Here is a 21,419-nt window from a genome sequence, read left to right as displayed (position 1 = left end):
TAGGTTACTTTCATTTTTTTTCAATTTTTAATGGCTGAAATGAAAAATATACAGCTGTACCATTTAAATTACTGTCTTTACACTTGGATTAATTTCTTTTAACTTTCATTAATTTCATGCACACACACACATAAATAGTTTAAAAAAAGAAGTCCAAACCAAAAGGCTGTACTAACGTCTTTACACATATGTGTACACATGCATTTTTTATTGGTATATAGTAAAATCACAGAATCAACCACCTGGGAAGAGAACTCCAAGATCATCAAGAACAACCGATCACCCAACTCTATCTAACCAACTAGACCATGGCACTAAGTGCCTCATCCAGTCTTGTCTTAAACACCTGCAGGGATGTTGACACCACCACCTCCCTGGGCAGCCCATTCCAAAGGCAGATCACTCTGTGAAGAACTTCTTTCTAAGATCAAGCCTAAACTTCCCCCTACACAACTTGCTACACAGAGGACTGTGTCTTCTTGTTCTGCTCCTGGTTGCCTGGGAGAAGAGACCAACCCCCACCTGGATACAGCCTCCTTTCAGGTAGTTGTAGACAGCAATAAGGTCTCCCCTGAGCCTCCTCTTCTCCAGGCTAAACACCCCCAGCTCCCTCAGCCTCTCCTCATAGGGCTTGTGTTCCAGCTTGGTTGCCCTTCTCTGGACACCTTCAAGCAACTCAACATCTTTCTTGAATTGAGGAGCCCAGAACTGGACACAGTACTCAAGGTGTGGCCTAACCAGTGCTGAGTACAGGGCAGAATGACTTCCCTGCTCCTGCTGGCCACACTATTCCTGATACAGGCCAGGATGCCATTGGCCTTCTTGGCCACCTGCGCACACTGCTGGCTCATGTTCAGCCTACTGTCAACCAGTACCCCCAGGTCCCTTTCTGCCTGGCTGCTCTCCAGCCACTCTGTCCCCAACCTGCAGCTCTGCATGAGGTTGTTGTGGCCAATGTGTAGGACGTGGCACTTAGATGTGTTGAATCTCATGGCCTCAGACTCTGTCTATCTATCCAGCCTGATAAGGTCCCTCTACAGAGCCCTCCTACCCTCTAACAGATTCACACCTGCCCCTAGCTTGGGAGTACATTACCAGTGCACTACAGAGATATAACATATTACTGGTATATAGGACTACTGTTATATATTTCCTTCCTAGAAAGGAAATGCAACACTGTGATGATTTACCAAAAACTGATTCTTCTGCTCTATTAGAAGCCAAACTGCAATTTCATGAAATTTCTTTGTGAAGCTAAAAACACGTGAATGTTCTGTAAAGCAAATAAAAAAAGGAAAAAAAATCAAATTCATTGATTCTCACTGGAAATTCATATATCTAAAGATCAAGACTTAAATGCCATTCCCAAAAGTTAATAGCAAAATACGAGTGGCTATCAATGGATATAAACCTTCTTTCATGTGCCTTTACACATTGAGCTCAATATCTTGAAGTATGAAATGAAGATGTGTGGAAGAGTTCAATGATATTCACACAACTTTAACTTGGTTTTTATTCATCTATGATGTGGAAAATTCTCATAGAATTTAGAGTGTGATGTTCAAGACAAGCAATGCCAACATTGTCAGCCTTGTCCCTGCAAGGAAGTCAATCGTAAAGCAATCTGTGGCACTTCCACTTCCACCCTCTTACTGGTAGGCAGCAGAAATCTGTGACTTTTGCATCAAATGAAGCTTAGCAAAGAGCTGTCATACTGTGAGAATCGCATGAAGGTGCAGGCAGATGTGTGATAAAAAGAAGTCAATGGAAATACTAGAGAGTAAACAACTGGGACAATGTAAATAATACATTAAACTGGGTTAGCATATCTTATCTCCGCTCTCCAGTTAGTAGAGCTTGTACAAAACTTACCATTTGGGATAGTAGCCCCAGGACAGCAATACAGGGAATCAGATACAGGTCAAGTATCTGATGCCCAAGTACTTTAATCCTTTTACTCTTTACAGCATGGTCTCAAGATTTTCACTCAGCTGGTAACAGGAGGATGATTAGGGTACTTGAGCATCTTCCCTGTGAAGAGAGACTGAGATCCCTGGGGTTGTTTAGTCTGGAGGAGACTGAGAGGGGATCTGATCAATGTCTGTAAATATGTGAGGGGTGGGTGTCAAGTGGAGGGGGCCAGGCTCTTTTCAGTGGTTCACAGTGATAAGACAAAGAACAAGGGGTTCAAACGAGAACATAGATTTCACCTCAACATGAGGAGAAACTTCTTTACAGTGAGCGTGACAGAGCACTGGCACAGGCTGCCCAGGGAGGTTGTGGAATCTCCTCTGGAGATTTTCAAAACCCACCTGGATGCATTCCTGTGCAGACTACCCAGAGATCCTGCTCTGGCAGGGGGATTGGACCTGATGTTCTCTTGAGGTTCCTTCCAACCTCTGATATATACTGTGACACTGTGATAATCTAGCCACTATTAAGGATGTGAGATGATCAGACTTCAGTATTTTAGCATTGTACTGCATATCTAATGGGAAAGAGGCTGTTTTGTGAGCTACTCTAGCTATTTCTCTGCTACTTATCTCATATAGTTTGGCTTTCTGTATTTTTCTCCTTGAGGCAAAAGAAATTTGAGAATAGTTTTACCATGGTTCTCCCTATAAGAAGATAATAAACACTCATATAACTTTAGAATAACAACTGGTGTTTTAAAGGCTTAGTCCCATTGAAGCCATGTGGAATTTAAGGATATTAATAAGCAGGAAAGTAAAAGAATTTTTCATAGATGTATAAAATTGTTAGAAATTGCAGTCAGACATAAACCAGGCAACCAGCCACTGCTTATTTGCCTTTTGCATATACTGACCTGTAATATCTGCACACTTCCCTATTTGGGAAAAAGAAGATATAATAGACCAAACAAATTGTATTCAACACAGTTATACACATGCTTACTATTCTTTCAGCTTTGTCCCCATTGAGTCATATTTTCTTTTTTCATATGATAATCTCAGAAAGGTTTGTTGGATGAGAATTTATGTGGACTATTTTTTCCCCCTGTTTACTCAGAAGGAGTAGCTTCAAACAAAATCATGGCATTAACCAGTGGATGTTGCATTCCCACACTGGCTCCTTTCCATGCTCCATCCTCCACCTCTGATGAACAGCACATCAACCACTGCTTGTCAAGAAGCAAAATAACAACGAAAATACCCCACCCAAAAGTAATCTGTCAAACAATTTAATACTATAGCTGAAACTCTAATTTGAAATAAAGAAAAGCCATACTGAAAGAAGTAAAGATTTGGTCAAATTATCATAAGAAAAAAATCATTTTATAAATAGTTATTTAATATACATATTGTTTAACCTGAGTTTCAGGAGCTGTTTGATTTTTTTTTCCAGTATATACCAGCTTGTTCTATATCCTTATCTGGGTATCTATATGTATAAAATATATAATTTTATTCAGTTCTTTGTTTGAAGAGACATAATCCTTCCTTTTAAAGGCTTTCTTGATCACTATTCATACTCTGAGTCACAAACTGAGCTTTAGCTTTAAGCATTATTGAGCTCGATATAACACAGGAAATAAAACCAGGATATTGTGTTTTGCAATTAGGCCTACATCTTCTGTCAATGTTTGCAGGAAAATCCAAATGAAGAGGAGAAAGAAAACACTTTCACATCCCTGCAGCTTGCTTACATACAAAATACCCATGGGGCTAACATCACACCAGCAGAAGCTGCATTTGGTGCATACAGATAGACCAGGAAAAAGTTGTTCCTTTTTGTCTTATATATGCTTTAAATTTTTCAAATCAGAGCTTATCAAAATTAAAAATATTACAATTGTGCTATGACTACAATGAAGTAGGGTCTGAAATCTTTCTTACTTAATGTAGTTTAGTTGGAAGCAAAGTTGCCCACATAAAATGTGAACTATCTCTTTTAGTACTGAAAGCATTTGCAAAGGTGTTTGGCTGTTGTGAAGAAATACAGCTTAGGAAGTTCTGCTTTGTGGATTCAGATCTAGGACAGAATATTATGTTTTCTAATTACATGGGTGACTGTGTTTTCAGATAAACAAAGAGGTGAAAGTCACCAGAATAAACACAAGAGTTTAACATGCCTTTCTAAAAAAGTAATATATTTAGTGAGTTATAGAAGACCCGTTATACTTATCTAGATTAACTAAGAAAAAAAAAAAACAAGGACAAGTTCAATACTATTTTGAAGGATTTATCTTGGTAACTCCAGTATTAATGCATGGTGAAGACCTTGTAAGAAGAGAATAGTTGCATGGAAATGTGAGGAAATGCAAACACTTTTGAGTGATAAAACACCTGACAGCGGTGTTTCTCAGGGATCAGTACTGGGTCCATTTTTGTTCAGTATCTTCATCAATGATCTGGATGAGGGGTATCGAGTCCACCCACAGCAAGTTCATTGTTGATATGGAATTGGGGTGGGGGGCGGCTGACACCCTGGAATGCTGTGCTGCCGAGATCTGGACAGGCTGGAGAGTTGGTCAAAGGGGAATCTCATGAAATTTGATAAAAACAAGCACAGAGTCCTGCATTTAGGGAGGAATAACTCCAGCACAGACTAGGGATTGTCCTGCTGAAAAGCAGCTCCATGGAGAATGATTTTTGAGTCCTAGCAGACAGCAAGGTATCCATGGCACAGCAATGAGCCCTTGTGACTAAGAGGGCCAATGGTAATGTGGGGTACATTAAGAAAAGTGTATCCAGCAGGTTTAAGGGTATTCTCCCCCTCTACTCTGCCCTGCTGAGACCACACCTGGAATACTGTGCCCAGTTTTGGGCCCCCCAGTTTAAGAGAGACAGAGACCTGCTGGAGAGAATCCATCAGAAAGCTAAAAGGATTATTGGAGGACTGGTACATCTCTGCTATGAAAAAAAGACTGAGAGAACCGGGGCTGTTTATTGTGGAAAAGAGAAGGCTGAGAGGGAATCTTATCAACATCTATAAATATCTGAGAGTTGGATGTCAAGATGAGGGTGCGAATCTCTTTCCAGTGGTGCCAAATAGGACAAGGAACAATGGGCACACAGGACGTTCCAGCACAACACAAGGAGACACTTTTTTATGGTGAGGGTGACAGAGCACTGGAGAGGGTTGCCCAGAGAGGTCATAGCCTCTCCTCCTCTGAAGACTTTCAAAACCTGTCTGGATGTGTTTCTGTGTGGTCTGCCCTAGGTGATCCTGCTTTGGCAGGTCCCTTACAATCCCTAACATCCTGTGATTCTGTGATTTTATGATTCTAGCAGTCCTACCTACTTTTCTCCTGTCTGGAGCCGTGTTCGGCCTCATAAACGGGGCAGCTGAGTCTAGCAACTTCCAAGATACCTAATTCATAGAGTTCACTCAAAATCAGTCAGGGACTTTTCTGTGACATTCACAAGCAGATCCAAGGATGTCTGTTGCTTTATATCTTCATGGGATGAAGCATTTCATACAACTTGGGTAATTCAAATCCTGCCTTGACACGTCCTGCTCTGGTGGGAGGATTGGACTAGGTGATCTCCAGAGGTCCCTTCCAACCCTTATAATTCTGTTATTCTGTAATGGTGTCTGCCTCAAACAGGATTTATATTTCAATGAGAAAAATTTCTGGGCCTATAATAACTGATGAACAGTGAATCACTCAGGTAAAACTGCATGTAAAAGCAAGCCAGTAGTCTGACATCAATTCATTTAAAACTTATGCTACAACAAACAGATTATATCAACACAGTATATGGTGGAAGAAACAAAGTTACAGTGCTGATACTGTGAAGAACTTAGCTAGAGCACAGACATAGTAGCCAGCTCAAGTTAGTTGAGAGTGGTGAGTCAGTGCTTCATACACTGTTGGAGGCTGAATTCATGCACTGCTGCTCACTTGGTTCCTTCTATACTATGTCATATAGCCAAAACTATGCAAGTGGAAATTCACTTGAGGTGTGCTCCTTTGAGCATGGTCTATGCCCAAAAGCTGGAGAATAAAATCAGCTCTATTACTTAAAAAAAATTTCCCAGTAGTGCTTGAAATGTCTTTAACCTTGTTCCTTTCAACAACCACAATCATCCTAACTCCGTGATTATACCACTTTTATCATCACAGCAGGTTATAGAGTCATGGCCTCTTTCAAAAGGAGGGGAAAAAGTAACCAGCATGGTATTTTTCTGTCTCTCCTTGCTGATTCTTTAGCAGTAATTATCTGGTAAACAATTTTTGTTGATGTAATAATGTTTTTGACTGCAATGACTCCCACAAATCTGGTTTAGGATGCTAAATTGTTCTGCTGTCTACACTGATGAAGACATAACCAGTCAAGATGTACTGGAACTCAAAAAAATCTGTATCAGAAATGAAATAAAACAAATGAAAAACAGTATTTTTCCCAAGAGAAAATGGTAATATGAACAAGGTAATTTTATGAGTTCTTGTAGAATACAGAGTAAATCCTTTTCAAAGGCAATTCAAAACAAGCCCTGCAAGCCCGCATGCCATGTGTGCAGCTTCACTTTTAGGGTGTAAATGTCATTCCACAACACTGAAGGAACTGCTCCACACTTCTTTTCCAGAAACAGTCCAAAGGGCTCCACAAAACAAAGACCCCAAATAATTTCTGAGCATGCTTAAGAAAACCTCAGAATGGTAGGAAAAAAAAAAAATAGAGTCATATGTCAGTGAAACAGAACAGCTGAGATTAGGGACAGGACTAGTGGACTGAATTCATATCCCTCTTCAATTTGTGATCAAATATTAATATATTTAGTATGCAGAAGATATATACTTGACAAAAATGATAAAAGATTAGTCACGTCCATCTCATCTACATTAGTACATATAGGAGAGAAGAAAAGGTATAAGAAGATGGGCCGACTTTAGGAAGACACAGTACACAATGCTCCCTGGCCAGAATACATAACCATATTCCCCTTATTTTTTATTACACTATTAGCAATAACACCATTAATATTTCATACAGAACATGTTTGTCTGAAGTATTCCTTAAGAACAAGCTCCCAATAAACGTTCAGATTAAAACCTTCAAGAAACACTGGATCTTTGAGACTGGAAATGTAGTTTTACATGAGCCTTCACCCATAAACAGTAGTGCAGTTTATGGAGAGCTATGGTGTTTACCTGTTTCAGCTATGAGATACAACAGCATTGCTATAAATAATTCTCCATCTTTCCTAGCATGTCTTTTTTTTACTAATACTATTAGTCATATGAAAAGAGGGTTGAATAAGGACCAAGGTTACACTGACATTTGAAGATTTATTACAGCAACCCTTCCCTGCTGATTTCATCAGTTTTCGAAGGATTGAAATTTAATTTTTTTGTCCTCTTTTAAGAAGTCATAATTCTGATAAAGCTAGACAGAAATCACCCACAGAAACATTTTCTGATGAAAAATAGGAACACTTATCAATGGAAATGTTTGCAGTAAACACAGGAAAGCAGTAACCTGACATGATTCCCTCAATACTGGAAAGTTTAGTGATTCTGAAAGTTCCCTCCCATGTTTCCTTTTCTGCCCCCAAGTGCAGCACGCCCTGAACATGAATGAACATTGCTAGCTGACCCTGATGTCACATCAAGAGAAAGAAGCTGCAGAGCAGGGCTCAGCATGTGATGAGATGCAGGAAGGTTGGAGAAGGTCAGTTACTATTATCTTTCTTGTTGGAAAACATTACTGGCGCTCGGATGTAAGGTACTCATATAGTGTGCCTGTCTGTGGCTTTTTGTTACTCTCCTAATCAGCACTGTCAGCAGAGCTTCTCCAGATTTAGTTGAGAGCATTAATACAGGCAGCATAGCAGCATTAATATGTTTTAACTAGCATTCAGATTAGGTAACACAGTGATTTACCCATGGTAGCTGCTGCTACTTTTCTGGAGGGGGGTTTATTACATAGATAAAAGCCAATGTCTTTTATCAACATATTTTGAGGTTAACTCAACGATCCCTAGAGATCCCTTCCAACCTCTAACATTCTGTGATTCTGTGATTTTGTGATCCTGTGATCTTATAGTTGTGACAGTCTAGGAGTACTAACACTTTACAAACAATAATTCCCAACTTGATTGTGGGATTGTACCTTGCAGAAAAAGCCATTGCATACTTCACTTTTTCTGATCCCTTTTTCGTTTCTCAGATCCAGAAATGTCTCTTTACAACTTTCCTGTTAGTTTATCTTCAAACTCATCTTCCCAGTACTCCCTGCTTCCAAAGTGCCCCACCATCCTATCATACATTACGGTAGCACCAAGCATGCCTTGCAGGACTTGCCTGCATTTTCAGCCACAACCAAACCTCTAAAAATAACTCATCACATTTGCAATGCTTCAAGTTAGGCATATTGAATCAGAGATAGAATCTGGCCCAGTAAGTTAATTTGCCTTTCTGTGAAAAGATCAGAATATAGATTAAACTCTGTCTACATGGAAAACATAAATACTTAGGCCCATATAATGTTAATACAAAGGAACATACCTTATGAATATTACCAAAAAGCACTCATTTCATTTGGCTTTTGTTGAGAAATTTTATGCCTCAGGGAGTTTACGTATTTAGACAGACTAAAAACTTTCCTGGTCTGTTTATTCTTATTATTAAGGCATTATTTTAGTCCCAAAGGTTGTTGTTATAAATGCCATCGACTGGGTGGTATGAATTATTCAAATATTGGCAAGTTTAAACTGTCCTCTCAAGAAGAGGTCCATAATCAATCTCACATTGTTCAGAGGCTTATGGCTCTGTAGAATTTCATCTCATTTAAAAAGTATCGATTCAATGGGCATAAGCTACCGGCAATTTAAGGTCAGCTAAGAAATACTAAGGTCATTTATTGCTGTCATTAATTCCTGCATATACTCTGAACTTGTGAATATACTTCCTGTCTTTGGCATGCTAATGTCTCCCGGAAAGAACTTCCCCAAAATGTCTAGAACACTTCTTAAAGTATCAGTCAAAGAATGTGTAAATAAAAATGTCACAGAAAATGTCTATATGTATTTCCACTTGTAAAACAGCTTTGATCAATAACTCGTAGAAGTTAGCAGATAGGATGTTAGACTCAGGTCACAGAAATAAACATCTGCTTTTCTTTTAACCCTACATGAAAAGCATCTTCTTTAGGGAAAAGAAGTAAATTCAAAAGGTACAATATTAAAATCACCATGAAAATGTACTCAGGGAAAATTCTCAATGTGCCCTTTGCAAATATCAAAGGTACTTTCTTTCCATTTGTTTTTAAAACATTTTGGTAGATACACTGTGGTGAAAATTGGTAGCAAATACATCATGCCTTCAAGCTCATCAAGGACAATTGGGAAGAATTTCTACTTTGAGTTCAGTCGGCTTTCTCTCCCTCCTATGCTATCATGGCAAGAAATGTTAAATAGAAAGGAAGTGTGCAAGAAAATGATGATTCTGATGTCAAGATGAAAAAAAAAAATCCCTGCATTAGTTTTGAATATTGAAGCTAAATCTGGAATCAAACGCATCCAGTGAAAGATGAGAGCTAAAGCAAAAAGTGAATTAGCAGAGAAAATAAAGGAGATCAGACTTCTCTAGCACTCTGAAATTCCTGATTCGGTTTTGTTGTCATTGTGTATCCCCAGCTTATTTCAATACACTGAGAAAATAAAGCTACTTAGCTCCTACACCAGAAGAAATCCAGTAAGAGACAATAGTGCTATAAAAATGTGCACAAGCAACCTGTGCAGAGAATACTTCTCAACCATACTTCACTACCTTGTCTTTTTCTTAATGCAGTTCATCTACAGAAATCATGTTGATGACTGTGGTCATCAAAAATTGACTATGTCAATTTTTATAACATTTATTATAAAATACACATCTTGACCCCTTTTCTTCCTTGGTCAAGGTAAACCTAATCATCATGTATCTACTTAAAGCTTTCTTTTCCAATGAGCGTGGCAGCCACAACTTTATGCTGCTTATTTGGGTGACCATATCATCCTTTTGTTCTTCCCGTGTATCTGCAGATACATTGTCGAGTTTTTGAGCTGTCACTTTATAGAGGAACCAAAGAACATTAATGTTCCAGCTGCACCTAGGATTTTTGACTTCTGATAATGCTGCCCATAATTAGGGAAACTGTTCATGTCATGACAAAATTTGTGGGAGAAAGGGAAAATAGCAGTACATGAAAGCAATCTTTCCTACATACTGTCAGCTTTGAGAATAAGCTGTTGGTTGGTGTGAGACTGGTTGTGTAGGTACCAAGGTTTCAGATGGACATTAGTGGAGTATAGAGGTAGATCAGTAAGCACACAAGGGACATATGGCTTTATGACTGCTGAAAAGGCTATAGCAATCAAATGATTTCTCCACCCATGGATGCTCGAAGGATTAATCCCTCCTGAACTTTAAGATATTGGCAGAATGCTGGTTGAATCATAACAAACATGCTCAAGTTTTTCATTACCTATTTAAATTAAGAATTAATAGACAAATATATAAATGCAAAAACTTTTAGTGAGACTTTCCTGTCATTTCAGTTCTCTCTGCATTTTTCTTCAGAATAGATTAGATTAAAAACAAAGTAAAAACCGTCCAAATATGAAAACTCTGAGAGAAAGACTCAGGGTTTGAACAATGTCTCTTTATCTTAACCACTTACGGAATAAAAACTTTGTGAAAACACAAGAGTAAAATACATTCCTAATTTTTAAAAGTCCATGGGACTTGGTCTTGGAGATGGCATGTCATAATTTTCAGGGGAAGTCAAGCATCATGACCTGGTGTCTGAAGCCAGCCCTACGTTGTGCTAGATCCAAAAAATGCCTTGCAGTAAATTAAGGTGAACCAAAACTAAATAGCTGATGAGTTTTGTTTATCTGATTCAGTGAGTGTTCTGGAAAGCTCTTGGTCACTTGTGCCTTAAAGACACTTGGTTAGATGAGAGGGAAATGGGAGGAAAAAGGAGACAGTGAGATAATTAATAAAGAAGCACATCATCACCCTTAGATCCAGTGACCTGTTCATGGGATTAGTTCAAGTTCTTTGGTGGTCGGTGTACATCCAGCAAGTTTTCTGTGGTAGATGTAGCACCTGGGCCCAAGAGGTTGCAGTCCTTTTACACCCTTCATCTTTTTATACCCTTTGGACATGGGGTGGCCTCCCCAATTCAAAAAGGAGGCCCCTCCAGTTAAATGCCTAACACAGACTCTTCCATGGTGCAGCTGCAGTGTTTTAGAGGAAGGAAAGAAAGAATTCCACCTCCTCTTCCCATTGTTAAGCTGTCAGGAACAGTTCTAGCCAGGAGTTCCAGAAAGGAAGTTGTTGAAAGACATCAAAAGCCATTGCCCTGTCTATTCAGGTCAGGTACTGCCACACATTGTTTGAGACCATACAAAGTTGTTCTCTTATGTCAAGGAGTATGGGTTAAATTTAGATCTTATTTTCTGCTCTAGTACCATGGTATTGGTGACTTCCTGTACTCCCAACAGCCTACATAATCCAGTAACTTTTCTTTATCATCTGCAAAATTCTGGAGAAACATGGAGGTTTCTCCACAGTGGGAGCTGTCCCTCCCTCTCTATTGCAGATTCTTCTGCACTTACCTATGCAGACATGAGCTCTGTATATATGTACAGGTCTGGGCCCATTGACACAGAGGTAAGTATATATACATGCCTCTGTATGATGCACACACACACAAAAATCTTAATATATTGGCATGCAATTTTACTTTTTTTGAACTTTATTTCCTGAACTTTAGCTGTCATGAAACGGTTTGTTGTTTTTTTTGTTTTTGTTGCTTGTGTTTTTTTGGTAGAAGTCAAGCCCTAGAAGAAGAGCAACTATGAGGACTGTTATGCTTTGTGGGTTTGAAAGTGAGTGTTTACAGCATAAAATATGACTTGTTTGACTATCACGTATCAGAATAGTATCATCTTACAGATCTAGATGCTGCCATCTCCACAGGAGGGCCATGATGCCCACATATCACTCCATAACAGTTGGTGACACACTACATAGGTGCTAGGGCATCTCTCCACTTGAAACTGACTACTGATGCAAAAAAAACAGACACACATTTGCTCATTTTGGTGTATCATCACTTGCTGGTTTGATTGCCTTTAATATCAGGATGGCAAATGTGAAAAACCATGGAGTTAAAACAGATAGTGTTACAGATGCATGAAATGATTTGTTTAGAAGCACTGTTACTTCAGTTGTTCAGCCATGTCACATGGAGTAATTAAGGGAAGCTGGCACACAGGCTGACAGAGCATGTTATGGATAGTGTTCATAACAGTATCAAGTTTTAGTTGCCAAGGGGATGCTAATTCTGAACTGACTGCATTTGTGTGTCTGAAACCTTGATCAGAAGTTCTTTGAATATGTGTGTGCGTGGGTGTTTGTGTATACCAAGAGTGAAAGTAGGAGATATATGATGATAGCGAATAGATGCCAAGATATGGGACACCAGGGAGTATCTGGATGATTACACTAAGAAAGAGGCTCCCAGTCCTTTTGTTTTCTTGGCTGTTGTGAGCACATAAATTACATTTTTAGCCCACAAGCTAAATGTGTAGATGTTGAGGGATGCCTGCAGTTAGCAGACACAGGTATTGAGTTCACTGAAGTCTGAGTTTATCGCAGATTTGGACTAGCTGAAGATCTCTTCTAATTCCTGCAGTTCAAAGGTCCTGTGTGGGATAGTCTTGAGAGAATCCAACTGCATTTTTGTTATTAGAGTCAATCTTCCCCTGACAAGGTACTTGCTGCCAGTTCTCAGTATCCCCAAGGCAATCCTCCTTTGATATTAAGTCAAATTTTGGATTATTGGTAAAAAATTGCAGTTTTAACATTTTTAAAAACATGTAACTTAGTTTATTATGTCTTTCTATACAGTTTGAGTCACCTTACATGATGACTCTGAGACTGTGTTTCGTAAGGTTCATTTGGCCACATTATACTAAGCTGAGAGCTATATTAAGTAATATTAAATATTTAATGTATGATGACAGCTATTTTTGGAAGCTGATACAACAGTACTCATGAATGAGGAAATGAACTTTGACAAAGTGAATGGTTTAACAGATGGTAGTTTGCTTAGAGCTCTCACTAACAGATGTTGGAATGAATGTTCTGCAAGACCTCTGTGTATTTTAGGTTTTATCATTTTATTAGCAAATAGCTATCACCTGGTGTATACTTGCTCTTTGGAATTTCTTGATGTGGAAGCTGCTAATTTTTTCCCTTGCCTTTTTTGAGAAAAAACCTCAACACTTTATTGATTCCAGCCTGGGGATAAGAGTCACAGAACTTCGAAAATTTTCATCATAAGTACAATTTTGTGTGCCACAGTAGTTATGATTCATAGACACACAATTACCTATGCCAGTATTAGGGACTGCAGACACCCAAGATGTGAGGCTGAGCACCAGAGGTGGGAATAAAACCAGAGCTGGTGTTGGAGACACTTTGGTAAAAAAAAAGTCAAACTAATCCATAAATGCATTCTATTACCAGGAATATTATTCCAATATATTTAGACTTAAAAAGAAAACATAGGAAATGGCTCTTGGGAATCACTTTAAAAAGTATCAACATGGTTTCTAGAATAAGAAATAGAATTGAGGTACTCTCAAAATGAGTGTCTTTATCACTGTACTGCACAATTCTGACCTTACTCCACTGATTTTAAACTATGTTGATGCAAACAACGTATCCAAGAACACATCAAAACATTATTTAGTCCTCAGATATGTTTTTGATGAATGCTGTGCATACGTAACACTTAAGGAAGATCATGATGCTCCCTTTTGTATGGATGAACATTGCCATAACCCAGGCAGCATGTTGACTATGGACACTTACTGAGGTGTGGGACACTTCCATGCTTTTCATGGGATGCCTAATGTGTTGGTCCCTAATTAGCCTTTCTGATTTTTGCTTTGGGAACAAGCTTTATGAAAATTACATTTTTGTGGCTCTAACTGTGCTTAATTGAGCTAAAAATTTTGAATTATACTGGGGCTTGGTAAAAATTTTACCTTGAATCTGCTGGGGAAGATCCCTTTGCATCACAGGTCACCATTTTTTTAAGAGTATCTACAGGAAGTCTGTTTACTCAGAGTTTCAAGACATTTTCTTAAAATTGTACAAATATATTTTAAAAGGAAAAAAAAAGGCAAACAGTATTTGAAACAGACGCACTAAGAAGGGAAGTAAATAAACTTGATGCATTTTATTTTGGAATAAAATACTAATATACTTAAATTACCAATTAGAGGTCAGACACCTTTTCCATCAAATTGTTTTATCTCAAAACTTTATCATATTGTTTCAGAAAAGTAATTTAGAGAAGAAATGAGAAGACTGCTAGAATAAGAATATTTTCATATGTTCTAAATAAGACATCTAGCTGTTCCATTTCGAAATAATGTTTGAGATTCAAAATTTCATTCAAGAAAAACACAAAAAGATGAAAGGGATGAATTATTTGGAGAGGAAATAAATCCTCAAACTAAATATTTTGGATATTTTTGTATGCAATAAATTCTGGAGGAAAAATCTAACTACTCAACCTGAGCCAATTTTATTTCCAATTTTTTGATTCTGCAACCAAACTAAGCAGTCCAACTCCTTTGTAAATGAATCCTCCTCTTTCTCACAGAAATAAAGTTAAATATTTGAATACCTTATTTAAAAAACAATTGGTAACCATACTGATGTCTCTAAAGAAATGATTCATGTTGTTTTAATGATAGCAAAGTATTTTTTTGGTTTTCTTTTACTTAATTACTTACATTTATATACAACAGTCTCCAGAAATAATTCAAGTGTTCAATCATAGCTCCCACACAGTAGCATGATATGCAGTATTTAGTACATTTTCTTAATATTCTCCAGACATAAGGTATGTTCAAACCTCTTTTGGTGGCTGTGGATTAACACTGATCTTGAAGGGGGAAGGGGTTGTTAATCTCATGCTTGCCTGTGACAAACTTTGGGGCAGCTCACCAGAGGCTGAGGGATGGATGCTAGCAAGGGCTCTCCACTTGTTGCCCTGAGGCAAGCCAAGGACGAAGCACTGGGACACCCCAAGGGAACCAAGGGGGATTCACCCAAGAGGGTGCCACAGCCAGCCCAGCTGAAGTGCCTCTATGCTAATGCACACAGCTTGGGCATTAAACAGGATGAACTGGGGGCCACTGTGCTGCTATGACATAATGGCTATTACTGAAACTTGGTGGGATGATTCCCATGGCTGGAATGTAGATGGGTACAAGCTCTTTAGGAAGGACAGGCAGGGTAGGAGAGGAGGAGGTGTTGCTCTCTATATCAGTGACCAGCAGGAATCAGTGGAGCTCCACCTGGGGGTGGATGATGAGCTGGTTGAGAGCATATGGGGGAAGATTAAAGGGAAGACAGAGGAAGGTGATGTTACTGTAGGGATCTGCTACAGGCCACCTGACCAGCAGAACCAAGCAGATGAGGCCCTCCACAGGCAAATAAAAGTGTCTTTGTGTTCACAAGCCCTTGTCCTTGTGGAGGATTTCAACCACTCTGACATCTGCTGAAGGGACAGCACAGCTAGGCACCAGCAATCCAGGACAGTCCTGGAATGCATAGATGACAAATTCCTCCTCCAAATGGTAGAGGAACCAACGAGAAAAGGTGCTGTGCTGGACCTTGTTCTCACGAACAGGGAAGGGCTGGTGACCAATGTGAGGCTCAGGGATAACCTGATCTCTAAGGAGACCTTATTGTGGCCTTCCAGCATCTGAAAGGGGCCTACAAGAAATCTGGGGAGGGACTTTTTAGGGTGTCAGGTAGTGATAGGACTAGGGGGAATGGAGCAAAACCAGAAATAGGTAGATTCAGATCGGATGTTAAGATGAAGTTTTTCATCATGAGGGTGGAATGGGTTGCCCAGGGTGGTGGTGGAAACCCCATCCCTGGATGTTTTTAAAGGCCAGGCTGGTTGTGGCTCTGAGCAATCTGATCTAGTGTGAAGTGTCCCTGTGCATGACAGGGAGGTTGGAACTAGATGATCCTTGAGGTCCCTTCCAACCTTAACAATTCTGTGATTCTATGATTCTATGAATATCTATGTCAAAAAAGACCATAAAGTACTGTAAAAAGAGGTAGTAGTCTCTTGTACAACATTAAAGGTTTTGCAACATCAGGCAGGGATTCTCTTCACCATCAATCCCAGGAAATGAGCAGGAATTAAGGGTTTCTTCACAGGTGTGACACCTCAATCATGGTGCAACAGCAGCAACTGCACAGAAACCAGCAGGCACTGATCTTTTCTGCTCCTTGCTTACTTGACTGGGCACAGACAGGATCATGGAATCAAGTTTACCCAGTGTTTTCCTTAATCAAAACCTTCCCTGACTGCTCCTGACTTTTTGCCAATGGTGCTGTTACATCATCTTTGCTGTGTCATGCCTCCTATCAGACTTCACTGCATAACCAGATTTTTTTTCTGTCCAGCCTTAAATCCGATACCTTTTAGCCTATACCATACCTGTTCTATGCCTTTTTTCTTTTCTTACTTTGTTCCAGACTAACCTGTGTCAACATTCTAGCTGCTACCAAAGCTCTGCTGTGAGCAGTTAGATTACTAGTTATACCAAAAGATGCTATCTTGTCTCACAGTACTCTTCATGACATTTCAGCTTAGGCATTTTGGCATATCCCACCATGGCTGAAGTCTGTGTATTACAGGGATAATAACTGCAGTGGTCTAAAAAAGGATAGTATTTTATTAAAATAAAAGGAAAACCAGGGGAAAATGAGCTAAGAAATACTAGGATTTGGTGGTCAAATTGTGACAGAAGAGGAAGTGTAAGAGTAAAGGCATAGATTTCTAGGTTAGAAATCACTAGAGAGGAGTAACATTTAGAAGATCCTGTCAGCAATTTGTTTTAGAGATTAGCAGTTATCATGATTTTGGATATGGTAGAGAGATAATGGAAACAACAATCCTGCCCATATCCATCTCTGTCCTGATCCATACTGCCTAGGCAAAATAAATGTATATGAACACAAAAATATAGACATGTCCAAGGAAGGAGTATAAATGAAATCAAATCAGAATTAAAACAAATAAGCAAACAAACAAACAAAAATCAAACTGAACCAACCAACCAACCAAACCGCAACATATTTTAAAGCCAAAAGGAAACAGAGAAACCAGCAATCTCTTTAAAAAAAAGTTTTGAGAAAAAATATTTCTTACTGGAACAGGCGATGTGACTGTTTTGGTGATATCTCAGGACCAATTAATGAAAAATAGAGGTGTGGAATTTTTTCTTATTGTATTTGGAAACATTAAAAGTTTGTGTCACTAATAAATTGGTAAACATTATTCCCAGATGCTATTTCATCACAGCCCTATGATGAGAAACAGAGGTCAGCAGAACTTTAAAAGGCAGTATGACTTACTCTGACTTTAAATTGCTTTCAAAATCATGGTCACTGACCCTTTAAATCACAAGCCAATTACAAGCATTGTAGCACCATTACTAATTACATGCTGAGAGTGTAAATTTAAAATGGCAATTTCAATTTTCAGTTCATTGGGAGAATGCAGGAAAATGAAATTGCATACTAATTAGTTCATGTGTGTCATACACCTGAAAGATTAGAGAAAAAAACTCTGCACTCATTACAAGTGAGTTATAAGCAAAGCACTCAAACCTTTCATTTGCCAGGCTGCATATAAATAAAGAAATTAAATGACAAAGAAAATTGATAATGATGGAACAAGGCAAAAATAGCTACAGGCCTATACATAATTATGCTTCCGGGGACTATGCCTATTATACACAGCTTCCTTTAGAATTTATCTATCATTAGAGACTATAAGAGGCTTCAGGTTCACTGCACTAAATGTTGATTCACATTTTCTAAACATGGAGTTGCTGGGTTTGTAACTTTTCACTTAGTCTCCATCAAACATTCACATAATTTTTCATGTGCCATCTTCTGGACCAGCTGCTCCACCAGTCAGACCAAGATGGAAAAGTTCCTATATAGAGAATCTTCACATCAGGATCTAGGAAGAAGTGGTAACAAGATAAAGGAAGTAAAAACTCTAAGTAGGCTGTTTTTAAGAGGGAATATTTCTCCCAAAGGAAGGCAGACTGTAATTTAGCACAAATTGGAGTGGGTTGACTTTTTACAGCCTTCTACAGATGCTTGAAAAGTATCTCCCTGGTCATTACATCTCCCTGGTCATTACAGAAGCTGTGCAAAAATAAGAGATGGAATTTCTGCTTCTCCTCTCAACAGAAACTGTTTATCCATATGAGGGTCAGGCACTGCCTGTGTCTTAGAGTCTGTTTCATGCTTGAAGAACAAAACAGTGCTCTGATGTAAAGAACTACTGTGCAGCACATAACATGTGAGTTTGTGGAGGCCTGTATCCTTGCCAAATCAAAACAAGATTTCTGCAGAAGACTAAAAGATACTTTTTCTCTACAAGTATCATCTCTCTGAAAAAAAAATCCTCAATCTTCTGTTCCCAGGTGTTTTAAGGAGAAAAGTCTCAAGAAATGAAACCAAACCAAACCAAAAAACCACCACCAAAAAAACCCCCGAACTTATAAAAAAAACCCCACCCCCAAAAAATCCCAAGAAAACAAACAACAAAACAACAATCAACCCAACACAATTCTTTCTTAAACTGCAAAAAGTATTTTGAATTTTCATTCTGAACTAAAAATAAAAAGAAAATACTTGGCAAGTTTTCTGTAAATTACAGATCAAAATTTGTTTTAAAAGAAAAGTTAGAGGGAAAAAAACCCTGGAATGCTAAGTGCTTAGTGCACATTAATTGTATTTTTTAATTGGATTGTAGAGAAAGTCCTTACTTAATACAGCTGTCAAAATTACAGAATAATCTGTATGGGATTGGCTCTACCTAGATTAGGTCATTAACTCAAAAAACCCATGTTGTTCAAACCTGATGCTATCGACTGAGATTTGTAGGCATATCCTCTCCATTGGTCCAACATTCCTTCCTGATAAAAGCAAAGGAAAGAAGTCTCCAGGAGCAAAGTTCAAAGCAGACACAATGCTCATTTGGGCAGAAACCTGCACAGCTGCTTGACAGTAGCCTCTGTGGTGGATGGTGGCTTTGCCAAGTACAAAGGTGGAAGCAACAGATTATTAGAGAACTCCATCCACGTGCAGAATCACAGACTGGTAGGGGTTAGAAGAGACCTCTGGGGATCATTTAGTCCAATCTTCCTGATAATACAGGTATGCCTAGTTCAGGCTGCACACACATGCTTCCAGGAAAGTTTTAAAAGTCTCCAGAGAAGAAGACTCCACAACCTGTCTGGGCAGCCTGGACCAGGGCTCTGAAAGCCTTGAAGTAAATAAGTCTTCCCTTATACTTTGCTGGAACTTGCTGTGTTCCAGTGTGTGCCTTGTACTGTCACTGTGCACCACCTCTTGACACCTGCCCTTTAGATATTGGTAAGCATTGATAAAATCACCTCTTTTCTTTTGTGGCTGAACAGCCACAGGTCTCTCAGCCTTTCATCATAAAAGAGATGCTCCATTTCTCTTATCTTTGTAGCCTCCATGGGACTCTTGCAAGTAGTTCCCTGTCTCTCTTGGACCGGGGAGCCTGGAACTGGACCCCGCACTCCAGATGTGGCTTCACCAGGGCAGAGTAGAGGGGGAAGAGAACCTCCCTCAAGCTGTTTGCCACGCTTTTAAAGCACCCCAGAATACCACTGGCCTTCTTCACCAGAAGGGCACAATGATTATGATTAACCTGTCTACCAGGAATCTCAGGTCCTTTGCTGCAGAGATGCTTTCCACTTCATGTCTTAGCAAAACACATGTTTAGGGGGCAGTCCAAAACGGTATTGAATATTTTCTCCAGCACATTTAATAAATCCCACGCTTTAAATAAGCCCAAAAGCTGCTGTATTACCAGTGTTTTCATTATCCATTACCCCTGTCCCTGCCCAAGTCCCTCGATATTACCCTTTCCAGTTCTTTTTCAATGTATAAATTTTACAGACTTCCTACCCCTCTGATGTTTACAGGAGAAAACTTAAGATGAATTTGAAAGGCCTTTGTGTTTTCACTCTGCAGTGAATAACAAACAGTAAGACCAGCTTCATTTTTCAGAACTGACAAAATCCTGCACTCTTGCCACACCAGTTTCAGAAAACTTCATCAAACAGTGCTTTGTGCCTGCTCTCTGAACAAGAAAAATGAAGAGGGAGTCCTGTATGCTTTTTCCCCAAGCATCTGAGAATTGCTCAGAAAAATCACATGGTAGTCAAATGTGAACAAAATTTATGCATGCATATGAAGTTATCTTAAGAAGAGGTTCAACAAGACGAAGTGGAGGGTCCTGCATCTGGGTCAGGGCAATCCCAAGCACAAATCCAGGCTGGGCAGTGACTGGCTGGGAAGCAGTCCTGAGGAAAAGGACTTCGGGGTGCTAGTAAACAAGAAGCTCAACATGAGCTGTCAATGTGCACTTGCAGCCCAGAAAGCCAACCAGATCCCGGGCTGCATCAAGAGAAGTGTGGCCAGCAGGTCAAGGGAGGTGATTCTCCCCCTCTGCTCAGCTCTGGTGAGACCCCACCTGGAGTACTGCTTCCAGTTCTGCATCCAGGAGCCCCTATTACAAGAGGGATCTGAAGGTCCTGGAACATGTCCACAGAAGAGCCATGAGGATGATCAGATGGCTGGAGCACCTCTCCTGTGAGGACAGACTGAAAGAGTTGGGGCTGTTCAGTGTGGAGAAGAGAAGGCTCTGAGGTGACCTCCTTGTGGCCTTCCAGTATCTGAAGGGGGCTACAAGAAAGCTGGGGAGGGACTTTTTAGGATATCAGGTAGTGACAGGACTAGGGGGAATGGAATAAAGCTGGAAGTGGGGAGATTCAGGCTGGATGTGAGGAAGAAGTTCTTCCCCATGAGAGTGGTGAGAGCCTGGAATGGGTTGTCCAGGGAGGTGGTTGAGGTCCCATCCCTGGAGGTGTTTAAGGCCAGGCTGGATGAGGCTCTGGCCAGCCTGCTCTAGTGTGAGGTGTCCCTGCCCATGGCAGGGGGGTTGGAACTAGATGATCCTTGTGGTCCCTTCCAACCCTGACTGATTCTATGATTCTGTGATTCTATAAGAGTGTGCCTGAAACACTCAAGGGACATATGGACAATTCAACTTAGCAGTGGTAGAGAAGATGCTTAGGTACCATCTTCCATTACTCTTTTGGTGAGTTTACTGGGAGGGAAGCACCCTCTTTACATGCTGACTATCCTGACTACTGCAAAAAGGTTTCCCCATATTAAATAACCACTGAAAATGCTGAAGTGTAGCGCAATTCACATATGACAAAAAGAAAAACACCATGAAAGGAAAGAACTACTGCTATCACTAGATAATCATTATATACATTGTAAAGCAGCCAGAGCA

General features: G+C 39.6%; 1 protein-coding gene across 1 annotated transcript in view; it reads right to left on the bottom strand.

Annotated features, from left to right (window-relative positions):
* EDIL3 (EGF like repeats and discoidin domains 3) overlaps positions 1-21,419 on the bottom strand; it is a 329,191-nt gene that overhangs the window by 65,966 nt on the left and 241,806 nt on the right. The window lies entirely within an intron of this gene.

The sequence above is a fragment of the Indicator indicator genome, chromosome Z (genome assembly GCF_027791375.1).
Source record: "Indicator indicator isolate 239-I01 chromosome Z, UM_Iind_1.1, whole genome shotgun sequence".
Classification (NCBI taxonomy): domain Eukaryota; kingdom Metazoa; phylum Chordata; class Aves; order Piciformes; family Indicatoridae; genus Indicator; species Indicator indicator.
Note: the sequence above shows the minus strand (reverse complement) of the source record. Positions and strands in the feature narration are given on the sequence as shown.